Source organism: Tenrec ecaudatus, chromosome 7, assembly GCF_050624435.1.
Source record: "Tenrec ecaudatus isolate mTenEca1 chromosome 7, mTenEca1.hap1, whole genome shotgun sequence".
In the NCBI taxonomy this organism is placed as follows: Eukaryota; Metazoa; Chordata; class Mammalia; order Afrosoricida; family Tenrecidae; genus Tenrec; species Tenrec ecaudatus.
Genome location: NC_134536.1, coordinates 75,342,351 through 75,356,958, shown reverse-complemented (window position 1 = coordinate 75,356,958; position 14,608 = coordinate 75,342,351). Strand labels below are relative to the sequence as shown.

The 14,608-nt window shown below is 42.1% G+C and overlaps 1 pseudogene; it reads right to left on the bottom strand.

Moving 5' to 3' along the window:
• Nucleotides 1-12,437: 12,437 nt before the first annotated feature.
• Nucleotides 12,438-13,800, bottom strand: LOC142452398 (pre-mRNA-splicing factor SPF27 pseudogene; annotated as a pseudogene).
• Nucleotides 13,801-14,608: the final 808 nt, after the last annotated feature.

The window sequence follows — 14,608 nt, the reverse complement described above, 5'->3', positions numbered from 1 at the left end:
AGCTTAATTAGGATGCTTTCTTTTGTGTGCTTACATATGTTGATTTTAAAAGCATTTAATCAAAAGAATAAGAGAGAAGGAGATACATGCAAGCAGACAGAAGCGATAGAGCAACACATTTCCATAACTAATAGCCTTTCACTGATCTATTTGCCCCCAATAGGGATCCATGCAGATGTCTGAGCAGATGAAAGCTTCCCGAAGCTGGGTTAAGGTGGGTGGGACTGAAGCACAACTGGTGATGATAAGTTACTGTTGCTTTGAGAATATTACTATGTGTTGTCTTACTAACATTGTTGAGATTTCTATTTAACTTGCATCCATTTCAAACTTGGGGGTAGTTATGTTTGCTTTTGGTCATGGCTGAGAGTATGACTGCTTTTCTGGGAACGACATTCTCCCTATTTCTCCGCCCTCCCTTCTCTGCCTCCCCTTTCCTTGAAGTGTTTCTTTTGTTTGTCTCCATTACACCAGCGTGCAGGGACACAGTGTTTCTGCACAGTGGGAGTTGGCAATCTCCGAAGAGGCTTTCCAGCATTGCTTTTTAGACTGAAATCATTACAATCTTCAATAGCTACTTGGATTCAGAAGGGAGGGGGGAGCTGGAGGAAGAGAAAGAAAGAAACTAGCACATTATTATTCTAAAAACCATCTGAATGTAAAAAGAGGCTATGTGCCTGGTCCTCCCACAACTCCCCTTTTCTCCCTCCTCCTGCAACCCCTGCCCGTCTTGTGCCTTATTTCTGGGATGTGTTCCCTTCACACCCAAGTTCAGTTTGCATGCTCCTGACTCACTGATTCTATTCAAACTGAGTATACAAAGCTTTTTTTTTTCTTCTCCGCCAATCCACCGCCCCCCTTCCCCAAACCGGGTTCTGAATATTTTTGCACTATTTATGCAAAAGATTGTAGCCAGATCTATCTTATATTCTCTGATATTTTGGAATGATTACCTTCTCAAAGGAGGGAAGTGACTACAACCCAAACCCAGGAGTCCTTAACCTGCGTTGAGTTCATGGGAAAGTTGCTTTGATAATAACCCTCCCTGAGACGAATTTTTAAGGGAGTGTGAATCCGTGTTGATAGTTACTCATGGACCAGATGCTCTTGCCCTGTTTTTCACCAGGTTCTGAGGGCTGACTTGTCACCAGTAGAGATGTTTTCGTGCCCATGCCCACAAGGGACCCTGAGCTCACAGATTGAAGCTCAGAGCCTGAGGAGCTGTTTGCAAGACCTTCACCCTGTGCGAGGGATTAGTGCAAGCGAACACATAATATTTCCAACAGGGGTTTATATAATGTCGTCATAGGATTTATTTGTTCTCTTCGGTGAGCATAACTATAAATAATGAAAGAGAGTGGCATGAATAAAGGGGAGAGTAATTTATGCACTTTATCAAATCAGAGCAAACCATTTATATCATATTCCCCATCCAGATATATGTGTATTCAAATAAAATCAAAATAATATAATGCGTTTCATTGTTAGGTAAATGGGGAATTGTACTACAAAAGAATAATATAACAAGCATGTTATGCATTTTCTTTTTACATCTTTTAAAATAAAATAATTGAATGGGACAGGGATATGTGCAGTCGTGTTCGCGGCTGCCTTTTCTCTGGACAGACCGTAGACTTTTCCCGGAAGATGTCAGTCATGCTACGTAATCCTCGTTTTTCTAGCCACCGGGTCTCCAATATAGTAACCAGGCATCATTCGCTCTCATCATTTCTATCCCGAGTACATTTTAACCTTTGCACCGGATTAGAAATAACTGGGGAAAGGTATTCGCTCCACCGTCAATGGATTTCACTACTTTTGTTATGTTATATTTTAATTTTACTTTTTTGCGTTTGTATGCAACAAAGCAAATGCAAGTTTACCTACATTTAGAAAGGTGCGTGTCCACAATACTTGTTCAGCGTCATCTCTGTGCTGAACGGATCAGCTAGAAGCTGGGCTATGAAAAGAAGAGGCCATCAGGATCTGAGAAGATGCACTGACCATTTGCAGTATGCAGAGGACCCCGTCTTGCCCGCCGAGAGCAAAGACGACTGGACACACTTACTAATAAAGATCCATTAGGAGAGCTTTCAGCGTGGGTCGCACCACGTCCCAACGAAAACCAAGCCGCACGTAGACCGCCAAGCAGCATCCCGATCAACAGAGAAAAGACTGAAGTTGTCAAGGACTTCATTTGACTTGGGTCGAAAGCCCTCGCCATGGAAGCAGCGATCCAGCCATCGGCTGACGGCTTGTAGCGAGGAAAGAGGATGCAAAGCTACGTTAGGAAAAACAAAGGCAACGCTTCGCTTGGAGACCTAAGGTGTGCCTGACCGAAGTCGGGGCCATCGCAGGCACTCTGGGTTTCTGCGGAATGGTGTTGCCAACGAACACGGAAGCTGCCATGGAGGCCCGGTCACTAACAAATCTGCTGTGCAGGAAGTGCCAGCAGCCCTTCCACGTGCGGATGGTCAGCTTTCTGAAGGAGTCTGGAGCCAGAATATCAGGAGGGGCCAGCCCCTGGGGAGGACGTGGTGCTTGATAAGGGACAAGTGCAGGGGAACAAAGGGAAGACCCTTGGTGTGATGACTTGCCGTAGCAGCTGCTTCTGGGCTCAAAATACGGCCACGGTTGTAAATCAGCGCAGTCGCTTGGCTTGCTGTCCCGCAGGGTCCCTGGGTGGGAGCCGACTCAATGGCATCTCACAGCAACTGAACAGTCGCACCAACATTTTTTTCCAGTTTAACATTTTAATTATAATTCCACTTCTAACTGAAATTATTTTTCCATTATGCCATTTTTGTATGTTGCTGGACATTGTTTCCCTCTGAAATATTCTGGCCCAGGATGTCTATATTGCTCACGGTGCCCATTAAGCTTCCACTCACAGCCATTGTGTTGCTGACTCCTCAATGCTATTGTTTTTAAATTCCTGAAGTGAGCACGTCAGGTCTCCTTTGTTGCTCCAGATTTCCCTCAGAATCTTCAGTCATACTTTGCACACTGAGACTTGTTGAACGTATGACTGAGTAATGGGAAATGATTAGGGTTGAGGATCTCTGTGTATCACTTCATTCCCCACTTCTGCATATGCTTTGGCAATCATGTCATTTGTCACGAAACACCGATATGGAAATAAATCAGTGTGCATCATTGTTTTCAGATCTGGGAAGACATGTTTTTATATTAATACAGAAATATTACAGGTGAAATTCTATTATAAAAAAAATCCAGTCATGAAAAATTTAGTCACAGCTTGCCTTTTCTATGCTCTGCCAGGAATATAATGTGGGATGGAGTGAATAGTTCAACGTTGGTCTTATATCTGCAAATTACGGCGCTTCCAAATGCACCGGTTACTCGAAAGGTTATGAATGATGTCATTTACACCCATAGAGGCAAAGGCTCTCGCCTGACTTTTCTGATCTATTTACAGAGATCCAAAATGTTCTGCCTATTTGTTTATCTAAAATATGTTTCTTCGTGAATGCCAGAAAGGAATTGCTACTGTAATCCCAGGTATCAATTTACTTCCTGTAGGATATTGCCTTATGATCCCTGCTAGGTCTCCTTTTATTTTTTTATAATCCCAAACCCTAGAGGCATCATTTCAGCCTAAGTCAGTGAGTTAAAGGCTCTCATGCTTTTATTTATAAATGTGTATGCCATAAAAAGTTACATAGCCCAGAATATAATGAAAACTGGCCACAAAATTTTGCTTTGAAAATCACAAACATGTCCTAGTAAATATAGCTTCTGCCCAGCTATTTATTTTCTTAGTACCAGAGTAGCTGCCTCCTTGCGTAAGTCTGCACTAGACTCACATCTGTGTGGGAATATGATTTTGGCGGGTCAGGCAGCACATACAGTTTATTAGTCATGTAATGGGCTTCCAGCCTTTTCAGTCAATGTCTCATTCTGGGAACATCCCAGGCAAAATGTAAGAACCAAAACGGAGGGCCATGGAGCTGAGCACAGGCTAGCACTGCCATGGCTTTGCTTACTCTCGGGTGTTGCGAAGGACCTGCTACCCCAGACTGTGAGGAAGGAAAGAGTGAACTCATCTTATTAAGAATTCAACATCGTACTAGGTATTTTACATGTACTTACTGCCGTTGAATCAATGCTGACTCACAGTGACCCTAGGCGACAGGGTAGAACTGCCCCTGTGGGTTTCCAAGACTGGAACTTTTTATGGGAGTAGAAAGACCTTTCTCCTGAGGGGCAGCTGGTGGTTTCAAACTGCTGACCTTGCGGTTAGCAGCTCAACACATGGCCACGAAGCCACCAGGCCTCCTTTATATACACAGCTCACTTGAATAATCACACTGCCCCAGATGCTCCCATTAAAAAGAGCCAAATGCTCAAAAATTGAATGTCGAAATGCACAACGCCTTTGTATAAATGGAAGTATTACACCTGAACCTCTTTTACCCAGTAACTTCCACGACATTGGGAGATGAACTTTTTGGATTGGAGCCTACGCTGCAGATATAATATAACCTATTGATGAGCGAATGGAAACTACTTAGGAACAGAACCAGAGATTAAGGGCGTGAGGAATGGAGGGAGAAAGAAGAAGAGCTGGAAAGAAGAACAGGGATGGAGGAAATGGGAAGAAGGAAGGGCAAGGGGGTGTGAAAGATCCTAATAAGTTCTTTAAAATGTGCTTTTTTCTTAAAGCTAGGTGAAATAAGATCTACTGCTTTTGATTTAAATATATTAATTTCAATTGAAGAACTCATGCTGACATAATAAACGTGTTTTAAGGTAACGAATAATTATTTTAAAGGTCACCAATTAAACCCTTTTCCCTGAATAATTTTCCATCTGCCAGTTGGCAGGTGGAAAACCCGTATGCACAGCATTATGAACTTGGGCTGTGGCTTCCGTGGGTGCCAAGCATTTGGGCGAAAACCAAATACACTTCAGGACCCCAAATCTGCGCATAGCCATTGTTGCTCAGAGACAGTTCAATGTGTGTGGGGCCAGAAGTAAGTTTTCTTTTTAATTTGAGCAGATAGCAGATGACAAAGCAGCTGATAATGCTGAAATAGGCTGTCTTCGGGCAGTTTGGGGCCCTGCCTTTTCCCTGCGATACACGTGCACGCTTTCAGTGCCATGCTTGTTTCCTGTTCGTTATTGTAGTGCAGGTGCTTGCTCATCTCCCACACCGAGAAGCAGACCCACATGGGCCTGGCAGAGTCTTGTGGCCAGAAGCTGGGGAGAGCTGGTGAGCAGAACAGGTGCCTGGGCCTCATCGAGGGGATCCGAGCTAGGGGGATGGATTCAAGAGTTCTATAAGGAACTCAACTATAACACCGTGTAGGAAGTTATGACAAGTTTGGGTTTTGTGGAAGCTGAGCTTGTATAACTGTACTGGGCCCTCAATGAAGAATACATATATCATATATATAGTTGAGAACAAATACAATTTTAAAGTCAATTAAAAACAAACAAGAAGAATGTGTTCGTATTGTGCCAGGTTTCCACTCACGCAAATGTGGAGCCCTAAAATTTAAGCTTCTCTGAAAGTTGACGCTGAAGTTGTTGTCGCTTGCTCTCGAGTAGGTTGTGAGGGCCAGCGGGTCGGCGAATGACAGAACGGCCCCATCCCCATGGTTCTTATGCTAGACGAGCTGCTTGCGCCAGAAAGGAGGGAAAGGAGGAGTCCTATGAAAAGGCAAAGAATGTGAAAACGAGAAGTAGGAGAAAGTTCAAAGAAACAACTGGTAGGGCGGATAATGAAAATAAAAGATGTCCAATCAGAAACTACAAACCTAGCAGCACGGTTTATGGTTCCCCTCAGCCTGCTCGGGGTACAGGGACTGTGAAGGAGGGCGGATGGGAAGCTCGAGGCTGAAAATGCCATCCTCAGCTGTGAGACACCGCTCTTAGAATTAACCAACCTAGCTTGGACTAGTCTTTCGTGACTGAGCTTTCTCACTCATGGTGTAACTGAAGTCCAAGGTTTGGATAAATACAAGGAAATAAAGTTTTCTTTATAACCTCATACAAGCTTGAAATATGTAGCAACAGAGAAAAAATATATATGCTGGTAGTTTTCTAACGCTGTGTACCTTACCTAATATTAACCTGCTGGGCGTATTGAAGTTGTAAGGATTCTGGATGCAAAACAAACAAACAAACAAACAAACAAAAAAAGCACCGATTAATAGCTTGCATTACTATAAAAACCCTTGAGGGCTTAAAATTTTATTTTCTAGAATGATCGAAACCCTGAAGAGCAAGAATGAGGGCTCATTAAGAAGCAGTAGAAAAGAGCATATCTGTCCCAGTGCATAAGGGTGTCTATCCAGGACATTGTGGGGTCCACACAGAAAGTTATAGAGTGGGAGGATTGTTTGCTTTCTTTCTCTACAGTGCTGTTTCAGGGTGCTTTTTATAAAGATCATTGCAGCATCAAGGGAGTGCCACAATGTATCTTAAAATACAAAAGTCACTTCAAAAATGTTAGAGAGATTGTATGTATAGACCTGCATGATTTGCTTTTAATGTTTTTATTGAAACATTTTGAAACTAATAATAACATTTTATTTCGGAATATAGCTATTTCGATCTATATTCATGACATTATTGTATTGCGCTATGTATTCAACTTTAAAAATTATTTCTGTCTTGATATGTTGATGGAAGAGGATTAGCATAAAATGTAAAGAAAGCTAATTTTTTTTCGCGCCAGCCTGTGGTTATATGCTTCTTTGTGAATAGTAGTTTGGTATGTGAAATATGTAGATGTGTGATTAATACTATAAGATTTCAGCAGCTCTTTGATCGAACAGTGCAACCTTACTGGATTCTTTCTTACTTCTGCTCACGGGAAGGGAGGTGGCAAGGGCTGGCCAGGGTCTGAAGGAAGGGAACTGTCAAGAATGGAATGGGGCTACAAGAGGCGACTTGTGGACTGCATGAGGGCTTGCTGGCAAAGGGGAGAAGGGGAGAGGTAGGATATGTGAAAGACTAGAATCAGGTGTGGAGAAGGAACGACAGGTTCAAGGGCAGGGAAGGCACTTCCTTTTGATGGTGGTTGAACTTTCTTATCTCTAGTTTTCCTTTCTTAGTCCACATGGCACAGCGATTCGAAGCAGGGCAATCATCCTAAAATGCAGACTTTATCATTCATTTCCTGTTTTTAAACCCTTAGGGGCTCCTTCTGGTCTGGTTTTCCTCTCCAGGCCCAGGTCCCTCTCAGGTACCTCATGCCTTATACTTGCATGGGCCATGCTGGTTGTGTTCTCTGTACACTGTTGAATGTCTTACACCGATGCTGTGTTTTCTTCACCCATAGGCTACCTTCACCTCTCTTCATGTGGTCAAATAATGCACTTCCTTTGATAGCTCCTACTAGGATACCTTTGATACTCTGATACTCAACTTCTCCTGGAGGACTTTCCTGAGAAGTTGAAGTCTGAGTACTGACTCTGAAAGGATGTACAAATTACATTGCTTCCTATACTCATTTTTCTTTCTTCCCACAAAACTTTGAGTCGATTGAAGAAAGAGGCCATGTTAAACATCCCTGGAAGGATCTCACCGTTCTAGTCTTCTGCTAGATGATCAGAATGATAAACTGGGTCGTTGAATTAATTAAATTTTCTGCAAAGGCTCACATGCCAAAAATTAACAACATTACAATTATCTCAATTGAAATGATCCTTTTTCTTTAAGAGAGTACTGTTTCTATTTAGGAAGATGTGTACATTGGTGTGGTAGAGCACAGTGGTGGATTGAATGGTGGGAATTAAAATTGTATGTTCATAGCCAAGTGTCTGAAAAATGTGGATGCTGCTTTACTTGAGAAAAGAGAGGCCTTTATAAAGTCAATTAATGACATAATCTTAAAATGATGTCATTTTGGATTATCCAGGCAGCTTTCTCTGACTTCACTAACAGTGTCCTTAATGAAGACAGAGAGGGATTGGAGAAACATTGAAAAGCAGAACACATAAACCCAGAAAAAAGGAACATGAAGGTGAAGATTTACGGAGAGGTCCTGTTGATGTGACCGCAGACCAATAGAACTCAGGAATGCCAACAGCCACCAGAGTCTAGACGAAGAGTGGGAGCATTCAACTTCAGGGGGAATGTAATCCCATTGACACCCTCATTACTGAATTCTAGCCTTTATAATTGCGAGCAAATCCAATTTGTTCAAACCATCTAGTTTATGTCCATTTCCAACAGTAGTCCCAAGAAACTAATGCAGAACCAAGCCGGTCATCTCCTGTTCATGAAAGGAGACTAGGGGAGTCATCTCGCAGAATACATCACATATTCCTTTTAACAATCATCCAAGACAAGAAAAGCTATCCACCTTGACAAGTAGATATTCATGGATGAAGTTCAGAAATTTGTGGATGAAGACCATAGAAGGACCATGGAGGTTTGAAGCTAGCATTTCACACAATTCAGCCTTTTGAAGTTGAAGTGAACATATTTTGTTGCAGGAAGGTTTTGACTGGATGGGCGCCCGAAGCATAGCAGCTAAGATCCGCTATCTCAGCAATCTGGCCTCTCCCTCAGTCTTTTAAGCCAGATTGAAATGATGAAGATGGTTTTCTGGCATGGGATTTTAATTGAGGACAAGTTTTAACTTTACCAATGTGATCTAGAGAGCAAGGCCCAGTGACTTCGGAAGACATCTGCAAAGTCAGTCAAGGTCGAGGCAGAGAGATAAGCTCAGAAGGCTATGGCAACGTTTTTTGTTTGGCGCATCCCAAAGAATCTTGATAGATTTTCTTAAGGGACACAGGATGATCACGGGGGCTTAGTAGACAGAAGGTTTAAGAAAAGTAAAAACCGCATTGGTGAGGAGAATTCCAAGAAATTTGCACTGAGATTTTGTTTTCTTTTCTTTTCATGAATACAACACATCTATGTTGATTCTTCGATGGCAGCAAGGGTGTCTGCCCTGCAAGAATTCTGAGAAGTCATCCCTCATATATAATTTATCTCTGATTTTCCCTTTTCAGACTGCTTTTTATTCACAAAACTCAGAGAAAGTTGAGAAGGAGCACACATTGAGTCCCTGGAAGATGCTAAAACTTCTGTTTGGATGTGGAGGAATTAGAGGGGCACACTCTTGGAGGGTGGCCTAGAGAGAAGGAATCAGCATTCTCAGATGTATATCGAAGTAAATGGTATATAGTTTAACAAATAGTTTCACAGATTGACCTATTCATTTAATAAAGTTTCGTGATTTTTGCAGCAATACTTTTAGACTCACCTTCATCTATAACATTCCTGATGAATATGAGACGGGCGAGGAGGAAGATATAAATTTAAAAAGCATTAGCACTGCAAAGGCAACTAAAGTAGTTCATAAGATTCTAGACATGAATTATTTGACAAGATAACACACCCAATTGTAGGGATGAAGCAAACACTCATGTGAAGGTAAAGGCTACTGACATTTGACTGGAGAGAAGGCATATTGAATACAAAAGAGCTACGGAATATGTCTTCCTTTCTGGGAAATACTTTGAAGGATAAAAAGAGAGACTGGCTTGATTTCAAAGAGGGTAGAACTCGTTCCAAGTTCTATAAGATCTCTACCAAACCATGAGTTAGCATCTAAAATGGAATCTAAGGTAGCAAGTAAATTTGAACTAGATTTTCATTAATTCAGCACCTAAATCTAAGCAATGTGAAAGAAAATGTATCATTTTAGAGACTGTCAGTAAAGAAAGAGAAAATGCTGAATTTCGCAAAGAATTAGGCCAGGGTCGTCTGGAAGTGAGTATGCTTTATACAAAAAGTCCTTGTGACATGAATCAGAGGAAACATAGCCAACTTCATTTGATGTTAGCCTTTCAAAAATAAGGATATTTTTTATTAGAAAATCTTAAAGACAAAGCCCTAGTAGTATTTGGGATTCTAATTGATGAAAAAACAGATGTTTTACCAAAAAAAATTAAATCCATCAGAGCAGGAGTCATAAGAAATAGACTAGGACTAAAGTTTCTTTAATGTCAGCAAACATATGTCTATTGAATGTGGTCTAATTCACTGGCCCACGTCGGTTATCATGTTCAACATTCTAAAGGCAATGCTACCTGATAATCAGCTTCCCAGTAAATGTATTCTGTTTTCTTCGTAGAGAATTTAGTTGTTCATACTACCTTTCGCATTTATAAAAGATTGGGGGAGATTTCTTTTGTAAATCCATCAAGATGATTTTCACGTATGGGGTTCCGTGTGTTTCAGAATAGAACAACTAAATAGGATGTCCGGGGTTGTCGTCTTTTTAGAAGAAACATGTCTGGTCTTTTCCCCACAGCAATGCTGGGTGGGATTCAGCTGCCCATGTCAGTGAAAACCAGTTGTGCTGCTCAAATTCTGCTGTCAGTTGCCATCCGGTCCGTTCCAGGGTACAGTGGCACTGTGCACAACAGACGCAGCACCAAATCAACCCTGCCCTCCTCACACTTGTTCTGTTTGAACTCATTAGGCTAGCTGCGATGTCTGTCCTCTCGGAGGGTGTTTCTCTCTTTCACGGTCCTCTATTTCACCAAGCATCATGCCCTTGCCCTGGCACTGGCAGCTCCTGAAAAACAATGCAAAGTCTTAGACACAAAGCCTTAGACACCTTCCTCACTGCAGGGGAGCAGCCTGGGTGTACTTCCTTCCAGACAGGTTTGTTTGGGCTCCTGGAAGTCCATGAAACTTTAGATCTTCGTCGCCAGCGCCTTCGTTCAATGCGCTGGTTCTTCCATGGCCTCCCGTGCTTAGTGTCCAGCTGCAGCATACCTAGGAGCCAGTTCAAACGAGAGCCTCGGGCCTTAGTGAGTGCCACGTGGGACTGCCAACTGCAAGGTCAGCTATTTGAAACCGCCGCTACTCCATGGGAGAAGGATGAGACTTTTATTCCTGTAAATACTTCCAGTCTCCAGAACCCACAGGGGCGGTTCTTCTCGGTCCTCGGGGGTGACAGTGAGTTAGAATCTCCTCGATGGCGGAGAGTTTGGTGTTTGCTTTGGGTGGGCCACACACACTTTAGTCCTCAGTGACATCGCTGCTCGCTAACGCTTTCCTAGTTAGCAGCTTTCCCCATGCAGTGCATCATTTGAGTTCTTTGCCGTTCCTCTGAGTGCTGAGTGTGGAGCCAAGGAAAATGAAATCCCGAGAACTTCTATCTTGGTCCACCCATGAGGACCTTTGTTTTTTCCCCATTGAGTTGCAATCCATACTGAAGACTATGGTATTTGATTTGTCAGCAGCTGCTGCAAGTCCTCCTTGTTCGCCACCAGCACGATGAGCTTAACTGCCTGTTACAGGCGGTTGATAAGCCTTCCTCCACGTGTGATGCTCTTGTATCTCCTCATACAGCCCAGCTGTTTCAGCCCGTTTGTTCAGCATGCAGCTTGAGTATATTTGGTGAAATGATACAATCGTGATGAACGCGCTTCTTGCTTTTAAACCATGCAGCATATCCTTGTTCTAGTCACTCACCTGCCTCTTGATCCATGTCCAGCCCCGAACGAGCACATCGCAGGGCTCTGGAACTCCCGTTCTTCTCAAGGCCATCCATCGTTTGTTATGACCCACACAGTCGGATGCCTTCGCATAGTCAATAAAACACAAGGAGACCTCTTTCTGTTACTCTCTGGTTTCCGCCAAGATCCATCTGATATCAGCAATAATATCACTCCTCTAGATCCGGCTTGAGTGCCTGGCAACCACTGTGGTAACAATTTTTCAATTATCTTAGCAAAATTTTACTTGTATGTGATATTAATGATATTGTTCAGTGATTTTAACATTCTTTTGGGTCACCTCTCTTTGGAATGAGCACAGATAGCGATCTCTTTCAGGAAATTGCTCTGGTACTTGTCTTCCAAATTTCTTGGAATAGTGCTAGCTTCTAGTGCTTCATCAGCTTGTTTAGGCATTTCAATGTACCCAGTGAGGGCTCCATTCCCGGAGCCTTGTTTTTCACTATTGCCTTCAGTGAAGTTTAGACTTCTTCACTCAATACCATTGGTTCATTTTTTAAATGAAAATTTTATTGTGATTTGGCTGGATATTTACAAAGCAGACAGAAGATTTACATTCAACACTTTATGCACATTTTGTTTCACCACATCCGTTTCAATCCTCTCAAATTCTTGTACTTGTTGCAATTTTTTCATAAAGATCTCTTAGATGCCAAATAAGATGCAAGTGGCTCAAAATTAATTCTGTCAAAATATTATTCTAAAGTCATACTTATCTTGCAAGCCTGGTTTGTTTCTTTAAGGCAATAAAAATATCAACTTTTTATTTTCTTAAAATGTACATATGGAAATAATACAAAAGTTTACATATTGTATGGTTTCTGAACATTTAGCCATCCAGTTTCCATAGTTACTGTTGGTTTTTCACGGTCAGAAATAGTTCAGGTGCCTGGTATTCTCTGAAAGCCAAACTCCCCTTCATTTTACTAAACAATTCAAACAGTCTTGTCGAATATTTTCTTTTCCTCCCTCTCCATGCTGCCGCTTAATTGTGCTAGATATCATTTTCTAATTGCACCCGAGTCCGTTCGAGCTCTGAACTCCTACGAACCAGGTGTGCCCCAGCTGACTCCATTTCTCTCAGTTTAGACCCAGCTGTTAGTTGTACGCACTTTCTCTGTCAGTTTGAATCTTGAATGTGTCTTTAACTTCTGGAGCTATTTCTCCGTGTGTTCAAGTGTATGAACTAGATTTTCATTTCATACTTTCCAGGCATTCCATCCATGCAATAACATTCCTTCCACGTTCTCAATTTGAACCACTTGATGCTCTCACTGGGCCATGGGATTGTTCACACACTCACCGTGCTGTAATATCATTTTTCTGACCTGAAGAGGGGCCGGAAGCTCATATTGTTCCATACCAACCAAGTCAATTGATTGTCAAGCAGCCAATCTTCCAAATGCCGTTCTTATTACATTGGCTTCAAATGCAGAATAATGCAGGGCTGTCAGATACCTAAGTAGGTCTTTGTGGACTGGTGTCAGCGAGTTTGCTTCTCCCCCGCCATCTCAGCCACTGCCTGCACAGCCTGAGGCTTCATGTCCGTGATCACGATAGGACAGCGCACCCACCGCAGCTTCTCTGGCCACCGGACCTGTGGCCACCATTGCACCAACCTCTGGTTGTCGATCATCTGCTCTTGAAATGCTGGAATGCTAAACAGCTATTTTTAATACAGTGACTGTGCATTGGTTCCATCTTCTTTGGCTATATGTGCAATGTTTCATATTTTGCTCAGAATCCTTGGATATTGTCACATGAGGCTTGAATTTTTTTTCTTCATCTTGTAAGTTGAGGTATGCCACGCATGTTCTTCCTCTATAACTTTTCAAATCTAAGTCTTTGTTTATTATCATCCTTTGCTTTGTCCTTTTGAACTAGCCTTTGGGCATTTCCGGTAAGCTTTTTTACTTTGTTTTTTTGCCCCCACTTGCTTTAACTACTCTGTATTCAAGAACAAGTTTCAGAGTCTCTCCGGGCATAAGTGTCTTTTCTTTCTGTCCTCTCCTTTGAGTGGCCATTTGTTTTCTTCCTGTACGATGTTCCTGCTGTCACCCACAACTCATCAGGTCTCCTGTCATTTAATGTCATTTACTGTCTCAAGTATGCTCGTGAAATATGCTCCAAATCCAGATGATATATTCTTAAATATGTATTTTGGCTCATGGGTTTACTTTAATTGTCTTCAAATTCATGTTAGCACTAAACTGACATACGAGTGATTAATGGTCTGTTACGCAATCTAGTCTTGTTCACCTGATATTGCACTTTCCGTCATCTCTTCCCGTAGACGTAGTCAATTTGATTCGTTTGTATTATATCCATCTAGGTCCACAGATATAGCTGCCTTTTATGTTAAGAAAAGGTATTTGCTTCGAAGGACTTGTTGATTTACAAAATTCTCTCGTGGGATCTCTAGCTTCACTTCTACCATCGAGGCCATACTTTTCAACTACCGATCTTTCTTCCCTGTTTCCAATTTTTGCATCCTGCTGTCCAGCAATTATGAATGCATTTTGATTGCATGTTTAGACAATTTTAGACTGAATTAATTGGTATAATTCTTCCATTTTTCGTAACTGGCGTTAGCGGTTGGTTCATACATTTGAATAACAGTTGCGTTAGCTGGACATCCTTGTGGACTATAGATATTCTGCTACCGCAGGCAGCATTACACTTTGCACTAATCTTGCAATGCCCTTTTTAATGATGAAGGGGACAGTCTTCCCATTGAACTTGTCATTCCAGACTCAGTAAACTCTGTGATTATTTGACTCAAGATGTCCACTGTGTGAGTCTGGGTGAACTCAGAAACAAATTCATAGACACTCATGTGTAAAAGAAAGAACTTTATATAACAGAGCAATTGTGTACTAAGAAACAGCCCCGCCCAGTCCAGATCAAGTCTATAAGTCCGATATTAGCCCTTATGTCCGACGCCAATCTATACATTTCTCTTCAGACTCATGCAACACAAGCAATGATGCTGAATGCAGGTAGATCACAGGCCAGTAGTTGGAAAGTCTTGTGGATCCAGTGTCGGTGGAAGCATCTCAGCCCTGGTAGGGGTTTCCACGTGGCTCCTC